At 35.5% G+C, this 12,500-nt stretch overlaps 1 protein-coding gene across 1 annotated transcript in view; it reads left to right on the forward strand.

The window, feature by feature from the left end:
• LOC135220989 (teneurin-m-like) overlaps positions 1 to 12,500 on the forward strand; it is a 538,744-nt gene that overhangs the window by 59,412 nt on the left and 466,832 nt on the right.

A 12,500-nucleotide genomic window follows, 5' to 3' on the forward strand; every position in this document is an offset into this window, starting at 1 on the left:
TCCTGGAAGATAACAACGTATCAGTCTTCTCATTGTCATTTTATTTATTGACTCGTTGTGCAGAGGGACATATCCTTAGAATGTTATGCCATTTAAAGAAATAGAGAACTTGCTCGTCTTGATTTAACTCTCATAATTGGGATATTTAATTTTAGGAAAGGTAATAAGAATACAGATGATTCTGATTTATAGTTATGTTAGTTTTATATAAGTAACCTGGTCATTTTCAGTGGTTCCATTGAGTTTTGACATCCAAATGTCATCCTCATTAACTCATTCTTAATGAAATCAAGTACAATGGCACTATTATAGACCTGAGCGTCTGGATTTACAAAACAGAAAAGTACTCTTTTTAGAAATTGTCTGGATGCCTTCCTTAGGTAACCTTGTTTGAAAATTTCCTACGAGGAACGACAAGGAAGTGTGGGTGGTTAGATGTGGGGCAACTTCAAATGTGTGGGCTCAGAATACTACTGTATCTGATTTACCTCTTATCTGAATCGGCCCCCTGGAAACCGATACACTTGGGACACCTTCAAAAAGTGACCCCAGGGAACCTTTCTCTTTGGTTTCTCCTTGACCAGTTTGGTGTTACCTTAGCGAAAGTAACAGATATTATGTAGAGTTGTACAAAGGAATTTGTTTTTTAAATGTGGTTTGACAGGAGAAAAACCAACTTAAATGTGGTCAGGGTTTCAGAAACATTTTGTAGTAAACTCAGGGCGTAATGAAAAGAATCCATTGCTTGAGGGGTTTCTTTGGCAATAATCTGTTTGTTATAAATGTGGATTTTTATCCAATCAGTTTTTGTGTTTAGACTGAAATATTTGTGGGTCGTTTGTAGAGAGGAGTACTTACATTCTTTCCCCCTCACTGTTGGTGTTAAAAGAGGCCTGTTTTCGTTAGTGTAGAGCATATTGAAAGTGTTTATATGGTGAGCGTTTGGGAGTCTGGGAAACACCTAGGTAAAAACTCTTGTGAGTGAGCAAGTTAGTAAACATGTCAGTGGTGATTCTCGTGTGAGAAACTCTTAAGGTTTATTATTTTTTTCTTCTTCCTTTAGTAGGGAAAAGAAGCAACTAACGCAGAAGTCTCCAGGCCGATAAGACAAAAACTCATTCTTATTTTGGTCCCATAAAAGATTCAAGTGGGTCATTTAGTCTCTACCAAAGAGAAGAGAGCAAGAATTCGTGATTTTCAGAAGAAAAGGGAAAATCGGTGAGAAGTATTGTTCATGATATGATAAAATGGATGTAATTTGTTTCTGAAAAGATTGAATGTGAACTGAGAAAAATTCAAAGCGGCAAATTGCTAGTAAAATTACGGTACAAATCGAAGTTTTATGAAGATTCTTAAAAAAGAAAGAAAGGATGGAGAAAGCAGTCTGTTTATTTTCTCAAAGAATGTGGGATAGAATTGGAAATGTGCATGTACTAGAATATGTAAACAAACTATGAAACTTATTTGAAAGTTGTATCATAGACTTTATGCAGGTGTCCTACGTGAAGCTTTAGCTGATACTTACATCGACCTGTGTTTCATGCAAGACGACGTCGTAACTTGGGAAATATTTTGTAAATCATCACAGTCGTATAAATCCAGAACAGACTTAAACGTTTGGATATGTTTTGCTGACCTAATTTTTATAGCTCTCTCTATTTGATTTCTATTTCATATTTGTAGTATAACACCATTTTTGTGTTATTTCCACGCATTTAGTATTCTAACATATACGCTAACTTTCATTCCTGAATACAATTTAGACCTTTCATATCGTTCTTAAAATTCCTACAGTCATGATACCAACAACTAATTGCAATTCCACAAGGAGTTTTTATCATTTTCATCCTTAAAATTCTGCCGTTGAGATTCCATTCCTCACTGAACTCCGGTAACCAGTAGGTCTATCCATAAATATTTCAAAAGTTTATTGAATTCCCAACTTTCACTCAGACCCACTTCTGCACCAATGCAGACTCCTGTTTACTTTAGGTTTAATTTTAGCAATAAAATTCATATTTACAGTAAATTATCTTCCATTTACATTACTGATGCTTGGTTCCCTGGTTCATTATCAGTCTTGACATCTGTCTTCTCCTTTAACCTGTATCCTAGAAAGGCCTTGTGCCCTGCAGCACAGTGGTCTTCCCTTGTCATATTTGCTGTCACCAGTCGTCCTTCTTCGAACGGATAACTTCCAGATAAATTTTATGATTCTAATCTCGCTTTCACTCACTCTCTCACTCCCTCTCTCTGGTTGCACACACACACACACACACACACACACACACACACACACACACACACACATATATATATATATATATATAGTATATGTATGTATAGATGTAAAAATAAAGGTTTTTTGCCTCGAAGGAAAAAAATGAAAGCGAGATAAGCCAAGTACTTTCGGTCCTGTTCGGACCCTTTTGCCTCAGTAAAGGGTCCGAACAAGACCGAAAGTACTTGGCTATCTCGCTTTTTCATTTTTTTTTTTCATTTTTTTCCTTCGTGGCAAAAAACCTTTATTTATACATAGCATCACGTTTTATATACTTCGTGATCAAGTTATTCATGTATATATGTATCTGTATTTTTTATCACATCACCGTGATTCATATGCATGAATTAAGCTACAAATGTTCTTTGATATCCAGTTCGCTCTACCTCGGAATTAACATATTTTTATATATGTTAACTGAAGGGGAATTTTTTTATTTTTTGTTGATAACAATTTCGTCCTCTCGTGGGTTCGAACCAGCGCACAGAGATTTTTTTTATATATATTAACTGAAGGGGAATTTTTTAGTTGATAACAATTTCGTCCTGTCGTGGGTTCGAACCAGCGCACAGAGGAGAAATCTCGGCTTTAACGACGTTACCGACGTCATTGAAGTCCTGAGGTAGAGAATTGAGCATTAGAGGACATTTGTAGCTTAATGCAGATATATATATATATATATATATAATATATATATATATATATATATTTATTTTATTTATTTATTTATTTATTTATTTATTTATTTATTTATTTATTTATTTATTTATTTCGCAAAGTAATGTCTCATTAGTGAACCCGTCTATCTTTCTCTGTGGTGATATTTCCCTGTATTCTTTTCGAGTTTTCCTAAGACCCGAAAGGAACACCACCAGCTATTTCTGCAGCCCTCCCGTTCTCCCTCATTATCATTGTCACCTCTCATTACCGGGATCTTTACCGTTCCACAATTTAGTTAGCGAGAGTTTTATTTTCGCGCCGTGATCCGCGAATAAATTAAAGACAGCAATTTTCCTTCTTTCGCATCGCGCTGTGTTTGTTGAAGGATGTTTAGAGTGCTGCGTAATTAAAGGATTTGGCCCACAGTTTTGTTCGGGTATTTAGAGCGGTTAATGTTCTCTCTCTCTCTCTCTCTCTCTCTCTCTCTCTCTCTTGCAACAGGTTCTCTTAACGCGACAATGATTTTATCATGATACGAAGGGGACAGTTGACGTGGGATATGAAACTAGTTACACAGAGAATTCAACTCCTTTCGGGCCCTACTAATTCCAAAAATAGTTACTACTACGCTTATGGAGATATTCACAATGTGAATGAAAATTATTATATAGAGGTATTCACAATGTAAATGAAAATTATTATATGGAGATATTCACAATGTACATGAAAATTATTATATGAAGGTATTCACAATGCAAATGAAAATTGTTATATGGAGATATTCTCAATGTAAATGAAAATTATTATATGGAGATATTCACAATGTAAATGAAAATTGTTTTCCAAATCGCAAGTTGTAGGTAAACTGTGTTCAAAGTTACAAGTTGCAACTAAATTGCTACTCAAATTGCAAGTTACTACTAAATTATTTTCCAAGGTACGAGGTACAACTGAGTTGTTTTCCAAGTTGAAACTAAATTGCTTTCCAAGGTGCAAGCTGCAGTTAAATTGTTCTCCAATTGCAAATAAGTTGTTATGCAACTTAAAAGGTACAAATATATTGTTTTGCAAGTTGCATTGAATTGTTTTCCAAGTTTTAAGTTACAACTTAACTGATTTTAATTTGCAAGTTGTAACTAAATGTTCAAGTTACAAATTGCAATTTTATTGGTTTTCAGTTGGAAGTTGCAAGTTTATTATTTTTCTTTGCAATTTGCAATTACGTTGTTTTCCAAAGTGTATGTTGCAACTAAAGTGTTGCAACTAAATTTATAACTAAATTGTTTTCCAAGTTGCAGAAAAATTGTTGCAACTAAATGGTTTTCCAAGTTACAAGTTGCAAGTAAATTATTGTCTGAGTTGCAAGTTGCAAGTACATTGCTTTCAAAGTTGAAACTAAATAAAATGAAGAAGAAAAACTGATGAACTAGAGGAGAAGAGGTCGACGACCTTGCCATTTGTTCTTAAACTTTCTGGACCGCAAAAGTACTTTTTGTTTTTTCTTTCTTTTTTCGTTAACTGGTGTTGGGGGAGAGGGAGGGGGTGGGGGGGGAGGAATGGTGGAGGGATGGGATTGAAATGGGGGTGGGGGAGGGGTTGGGGGCCGGGGGGGGGGGGACGCAGTTGCTCAGGTTTGTTTCCATTGCTCCTCGGGTGTTTGTGTACTCGGCGAGTCTTGTAATGACTTTTGGGAAACGGAAGAAACTACTGCTTCTCTCTTTCTCTCCGCCTTTTTTTCTGTAACTTCGGATTATTTTTAACGTTTCGTTTAATATTTTGGCTTCAAGTACTACATAATTTGAGGAGAGAGAGAGAGAGAGAGAGAGAGAGAGAGGAATCTGTTGTTACATGTTACATAATCTGATGATAATATTCTGTTCTTTTTTTTTATAATACTGTTATTTTCTCTTTTCAGGTGAGTCCTACTTTACGGATTTTAGCAGAAATCGACTAGTAAGGTATAGTGGTGAACTATATTCACATTTTTAAATGGTTCTAAATTTTATTCGTATCATTATTGTGATTGATGTCCAATATATGTATATACATATATGTGTATCTAGATGTGATGTATATATAATATATATATAAAAAATATAATTTACATTTATTATATACATTATTTATTATATTATTTATATATATATATAGATATATATATATATATTAATTATATATGATATTTATCTATATCTATATATTATTATATAAACTGCTTGTACGATGCTCGCCCGTGTTATAATCATGTCATCGCAAAATACCCGCATTATCTTCCGTATTTTCCCGTCGTCGTAATTTAGTCCTTGAGTTTTCTATGTGATTGAAAGGAGGAGCGTCTCCTTCGACCAGTCGTATAAGAGACTTCGAGTCGGAATTCCATTGTTTCTTGTGAATTGTCTTGAGAAAACAGTTTCGGGGGAAGTAGGAGGGAGATCAATATTTATTTGTTTGTTTGTTTGTTTTCGTCCTTCTTCGTTGTCGTTTGATGGGAATGATTTTTATTCCTCGTTTTCATTGTTAATGTATCGCTCTTCGAGAAGAGTATTTCTGCACCGAAAAGGATTTGACATTCTCTCTCTCTCATCTCTCTCTCTCTCTCTCTCTCTCTCTCTCTCTCACACACACACACACACACACACACACATATATATATATGTGATATATATATATATATATATATATATATATATATATATATATATATATATGTATATATATATATATATATATATCGAGCTACAATGTCCTTTAATATCTAATTCGCTCTACCTCGGAATTAATATATTTTCATATATGCTTAACCGAAGGGGAATTTTTTCTCGATAATAGATTTACCTGTACTTGGGCGCGAACGCAGGTACATTATAAATCCAGGAGCGTCAGTGGAAGCTATAACCACTCAACCACCGCGAGAGCCTCTCGCGGTGGTTGAGTGGTTATAGCTTCCACTGACGCTCCTGGATTTATAATGTACCTGCGTTCGCGCCCAAGTACAGGTAAATCTATTATCGAGAAAAAATTCCCCTTCGGTTAAGCATATATGAAAATATATTAATTCCGAGGTAGAGCGAATTAGATATTAAAGGACATTGTAGCTCGATATATGTATATTTGAATCACGGTAATGTGATATTGGTTACTATATATATATATATATATATATATATATATATATATTATATAATATATATATATATATATATATATATATATAAAGTAATCAGACATTCAGCTCCTCCTTGGCAATTGCAATAGAAGGGGCTTTGCACTAATCATTCTTAGGGAATTTCACTACAAATAAATAGCTTGTTAATTCTCGCTGGTATGAATTACTGTCACCATAATTTAAGAGCGCACGGAGCGTTGTATGTCTCTCGAGTAAAGGATTCATATCGCACAAACATTGAATTCATAAACTACTTTGAATGTCGTAAAATAAAAGAAAAAAAAGAAAATGTAAAAACTGTGGTCGCATAAGCTGTTGTGGAATTATGACCGTGAATATGCAGCGTGCTTCATTTCACTTAAGGGAGTGTGGGCCTTAGATATAATTACTACTTATTGTTTGGATATATATATTCGGCCGTTATTCCCTCGCTTGCAAGCATTATGGCCCGAGTGCGCCCGGAGGAGAGAGAGCCGTACTTGTATGTTCTCATGACTTGTTTCGTCATTAAATGGTTATGAATATTGAGTATGAGATATGAAAGGCTCATTTCGAATAATTGTGTAAGGTCAGTTATCTTTCAGCTAGAGATGGACTCCTTTGGGAAAGTTGGGTTCTGTCATTATTAAACACAGTTTTTTTTTAAAAGGAATTTCGACTATCTACGTATACCGTGTCCTAAATCATGGTATATATATATATATTATATATATATATATGATATATATATATATATATATATCTATATATATATATATATATATATATCTATATATATATATTATATAGATATATATATATATATATAATATATATATATATATATATATATATATGATATATATAGGTATATAGGTAGGTATATAGTTTTAAAATATGCTTACAATGCTTCAGAAAAAAAGAATTGAAGTATTAAGGAAAAAGGTCTGAAGTGTGTTATTTTCGTAACGTTTATACTTAATTGGTATCTGAATGGTTGCAGTATGGACAGCATTTCGGGTTTGTATGAGTTGCAATGTCTACCGAATGGTGATGTTATTTAAAGAAAAAAAAATCTGTTGTCTGCGAAATTCACATATATACTAAACATACACCCACTCACAGACATATATATATATATATACATATATATATATATATATATATATATATAAATATATATATATATATATATATGTGTGTGTTTGTTGGTGTTGTTGTGTGTTTGTGTGTGCATGTGTCGTTACATAAGTATGTATATGTATATATACATATTCTATGAACCCTCTTTTGTCCATTTTGAGGGAAGTAAGACAGAGTTTGCTTATACAGTTAATGATGTGTTGAAACTCGAAGTATTATTTTTTTCTTGATATCGGTTACTCAAGCGATGTTGAAAGAAGATAATCAGTTTAGTTGATTTTTACGAGATGCTTGAATAGATACGGAATAATATTAAGCGAAAGGATAGAACGTTAATTTTGAGAGTAGTGCTCAAATACAGTAAAGCCGCTAGCTCAAACAAGTATTAGTTAATTTGAAATTGCTTAATTAAATAACCTGGCTTAAGAACGAAGTTTTTACAAATTATCAGTATTATTACAGTAAAATTATCATTTTTCATTTTGAATGCCCAACTTACAAAACTAATAAAGTAATTAAAATTGTATAGATAGTGATGTTGGAAACAGTTTATTATGTAGTACTAAATAAAGATTATCTCGAAATCTTGTGATAATGCATAGAAAATTTTTATAAAAAAGTATTCTTTAAACAATAAAACAATAAAGACAAACTTAAATCGTGCATAAACAAAATGAATATTTAAATAATGGACAGTTAACCGTGCTCGTGTTTTTGTATAGTTTTATGTTACACATTTGGCGAATCCATTTTTGTTGATGTCATTTATGTTACACTTTTGGCGAATCTATTTTTGTTGATGTTATATCGCAAAAGATAAAATAAAATATATATTCGCAATCACATTAAGGAGTAAACCGTCAAGGGACATTTCTTCTGCACTGACGTTTATTATCTGTGCTTCCTCTGGCGTCCCTTCAAAGCCTTTCTTCTTCTCTTTCTTCCCAGCTCTCCAATATTTATTTGTGTTTATCTCCCCCATCCCTTCCCCTCTCCTCCTCCTCCTCCTCCCCTCCTCCTCCTCCTCCTCCTCCTCCTCCTCCTCCTCCTCACCAAGTCTGTCCTTTCATCTCTCGGCTGACAACAGACAGCTTTTGTGACAGACGGTTTCCGTTTCGTTTTGAAGATTTCGAAATATTTATTTCCTTTCGTTTTTCTTATGTGTGTCTTTAAACTTCCTTGATTCGTCCCCCGAATCGCTAAATATTAGTAGTTACGGTGCGTCGAAGAAGACACACGCAAGTTGTTTACAGCTCTCCCGAAGTTTCTCGGAATTAAGGACGTCTGTGTGTATACGAGTTATACAAGTTGGCGTCTTGGTTACAAGTGATTTACTAGACGAGAGAGAGAGAGAGAGAGAGAGAGAGAGAGAGAGAGAGAGAGAGAGAGAGAGAGATGTGTGGGGAAAGAAAGGGCTATATTAAAAGAATATATCAATGCATATTCAGTAAGTAATGAAAGAATTGACTGTACGAATGTTAGACATCCTTACTTTTAAAATCCATCTATTCAACAGATGATTGCCTTGACAAGTGAGGCTATGTGATGACAGGTAATTAGTCGTCTTTAAAATTTGCTATTACCCAAACCTTACCCGTAAGGGGGTACTGTCGTCACTGCACCACACCTGGTGCACTGTAGGCATTACTAAATGGTGTTTGCAGCGTCCCTTCGGGCCATAGTAGCATCCACCTTTTAGTTTTTCAATTCATCCCCATTCTCGCTTCCCTTTTTTTCAACCTCTAAGTAGTTCTTAGTACTTCCCTTTCTTTATTATCTTTATTGTCTGGATCTCTTTATCGTGCTGTGCAACCTCTCCAACTCCCCTCTTAACTGTAGCAAACGATTTACTTGATAATATCCAAAATTAAAAAAATAAATTAAATCGTACTGTTAATTTGTGATTTAACACTTCTAAGTGACATAGTTTTACTAGATCGTGCATTGTGTAAGTAAATAAATCTCTTATATTACTGCGTGTAAAGAGAAAAGTCTTACTATCTCTAAATTTTACCCCTTATAAGAGACTTAGTTATACTGTATTATATATTTGCCTGATGTGTATTTGAGGTGGTGTGGTTTCACATCTACACGTTTATTGTATAAATAATTTTCTTGTGGTACATCATATAAATTTATAATCCAGTCATTGCTTCGTGTAAATATGTAAACCAGTCATTGCTTCGAATAATTATCTCTATATTATCTATAATCCAGACGTTGCTTCGTATAATGATAAATATATAATCCAGCCAATGCTGGTGCATGTTCCGTTTTCATTAGGTATTCAGTACCAGTTTGGATCAGACTTCGAGGACTGAGTCTGTTACGATCCAGGCTCCATTTAAAGCCTGCTGGAGTTGCAGCTGTTACGGAGTATAGGCATTTGGGTTTATTCCTTTTGTGGCCGCTCGGGAAATTAACGCATGATGAGATTTTGCCGCTTTTGTTGATGTCATTATTGACGTGATCTTCTAGTTAATAAAAGTTAGAAGCTCTCTCTCTCTCTCTCTCTCTCTCTCTCTCTCTCTCTTGAGATGTTATAAAAGAAAACTACTATCACTGCAGATTCACCGATATAGAAAGGTTAAATCTATAACCTTCGAACATGTAGGCTTAAAGATGGAAAATGAGAAGTAGAGACTCTCTCTCTCTCTCTCTCTCTCTCATCTCATCTCTTCTCTCTCTCATCCTCTTGAGTTGGTATAAAATAAAACTACTATCCCTGCAGATTCACCGATATACATAGGCTAAATCTATAACCTTCGAACATATTGGCTTAAAAAATAGAAAATGATGAATTAGAGAGGCTCTCTCTCTCTCTCTTTCTTCTCTCTCTCTCTCTCTCTCTCTCTCTCTCTCTCTACTCTCTCTCATTTGGGTTGCTATAAATAAAACTATTAGCACTACAGATTCACTGATATACATAGGTTAAATCTATAACCTTCGAGCATACAGGCTAAAAATGGAAAATTATTAGTGGAGAAGCTCTCTCTCTCTCTCTCTCTCTCTCTCTCTCTCTCTCTCTCTCTCTCTCTCAGAATACGCATTCGGACGAATACTCTGCGGGTATATACATGCATAATCCATCGGCAAGAGTAAAATTACAATTTCATATCTTAAAGCAAACCGTCTTCGTCGATTAAAGTCATTCTCGCGACGCTGTTTGAATTGGAGATTTCAAGACCTGCATCCCCCGGTGACGCGTTAACAACCGTGATAACGATATCTCCGCTATTAAACGAAAGTCTCGGCCAGGTAAATATGCAAAGATCTTGAATTAGGAGGAGCGGATACTTGGCGCTTGGTTGAGAGAGAGAGAGAGAGAAAGAGATAGAGAGAGAGAGAGATGTTTGTTTACTGTTTCGCACCTGAAGAGAAAAGGAATCTCGCTTAAAAGAATGAGAGAAAAAAAATGGAGGGAAAGAAAAAGATGAGAGGAGAGGAGAGGAGAGAGGAAAGGTGGGGAGGGGGGCGGGAAGGGGGTGTTCTGGGGGGGGGGGGTGGGGGGGGGGGGGAGGAAGATTTGAACAGAGGGAAGAAAGAGCTTGGGAGATTAAGGAGGGATTGTGAAGATACTGAATATGAAAGCGGAGGTGTTCCCTTGTTCCCTCTTCTCTTCCCATCCCTCCCTCCCTACTCTCCAGGTCCCACCTCCCCCTTCCCCTCCTTCTCTTCGTGGTCTCTCTTCCCCCCCTCCTGTGATCGCCTTCGGGATCTGAATAAGTTTCCCCTTTGGGGATTTATTTCAAGGATCATTTCTTCCCTACCCTCCCTCCACAACCCCCGCATTTCCCCCATTTTGTCTACCTTCCCCCTTCCTACCCCCATCCCTGTACCAACCATCCTCCATAGGCCCCGTTGTATCGAAACCTAGTTTGATATATCGTTCCTCCTTAGGAGAGAACCTTATGAACGCCATCAACAGGAGCTCAATCAAGCGCGCTGTTCATAATCTCACGGGGCGCACATTCGGAGTAGGGAATATAGATGGAGCGCTTTTGCGCATTTTTCGTGGGATCTGATTCCTCCTCTTCGGAGGGATGTCCTTTTCTGTGTCTGTTATCCCTTGCATTACATTACCTCCGGAGGTAGGCCTAGCTAGGCCTACTCTAGCTTGCATATGTAGAGACTAGATTAGGGCCTTGTTCGGTAGGACTAAGAAATACATTCGAATATTTGGGGAGTCGACAAAATTCACAGAATTCCGTGTTTTGTTATTTTGTTGAAGGTCTGAACCTCGTTACCAACTGGATGAAGTTGGAAAACTTGAACAGCTGGTGTATCATAACCGTAAGGAATATAATCCTGTATTCGGATTATATTATACAAAGCGCTCACTTCGAATACATTTGGAAATCCATTAAAAGTATAAGATAACAAATAACCCTGTAATGAAACCGCAATACATCACAATAATGTTTTGGCAATGTGGGTAGCGATAGTTTATGAGTTCCTTTTGTGTCTGCATTACATAACGGTCGATAAAGTCCCGGGGAAATACAGAGAAAAGCTATCTCAATAAAACCAATAATGCAATCATGGGAGACCGATGCATCCCAACGTGTGGGAATGAGTACGCTACACACACACACACAGAGAGAGAGAGAGAGAGAGAGAGAGAGAGAGAGAGAGAGAGAGAGAGAGAGATCACTTTGCTGGTGTTACTTTTATAATCCAGGTAGCAACAGTTTATTAATTCATCGTTATATTGTCGTAGCTGTATGTTCATCTTGTTTTTAAAGACGTCTAAAATAAATAGTCCGTAAGACTGGAGATACAAATGCTTATTTATTTAACGTTTATTTATTATTTTGTTTATTGCTTAGCAAAAACTTTCCATAGTTTATAAGCACTTAGAGATTTTGTGAAGAACTGAATGATTAAGAAATATTTATAGTTTATACGCATTTTGAGGTTTTGTAAGAGGTAATTAGATAAAAATAATGATAGTATATAAGCATTTTGAGAATTTGTGAATAAAATGAATAATAAATATTTATAATTCATACGCATTTTGAGATTTTATTAAAAAGCTAGATATTAAATATTGATCGTTTCTACGCATTTTGTGGTATTCTGAAGCACTGAATGAAAAATGAATGTAGTTTATATGTATTTTGAGATTTTGTGAAGAACTAGACAAAAAATAATTAACAATGTTAGTGTGTGTATGTGTGTATGAGAACGTGTTTATGTGTGTGAAAGAGAGAGAGAGAGAGAGAGAGAGAGAGAGAGAGAGAGAGAGAGAATATTTGGGTGTTTCGTTTT

Source organism: Macrobrachium nipponense, chromosome 2, assembly GCF_015104395.2.
Source record: "Macrobrachium nipponense isolate FS-2020 chromosome 2, ASM1510439v2, whole genome shotgun sequence".
Taxonomy (NCBI): domain Eukaryota; kingdom Metazoa; phylum Arthropoda; class Malacostraca; order Decapoda; family Palaemonidae; genus Macrobrachium; species Macrobrachium nipponense.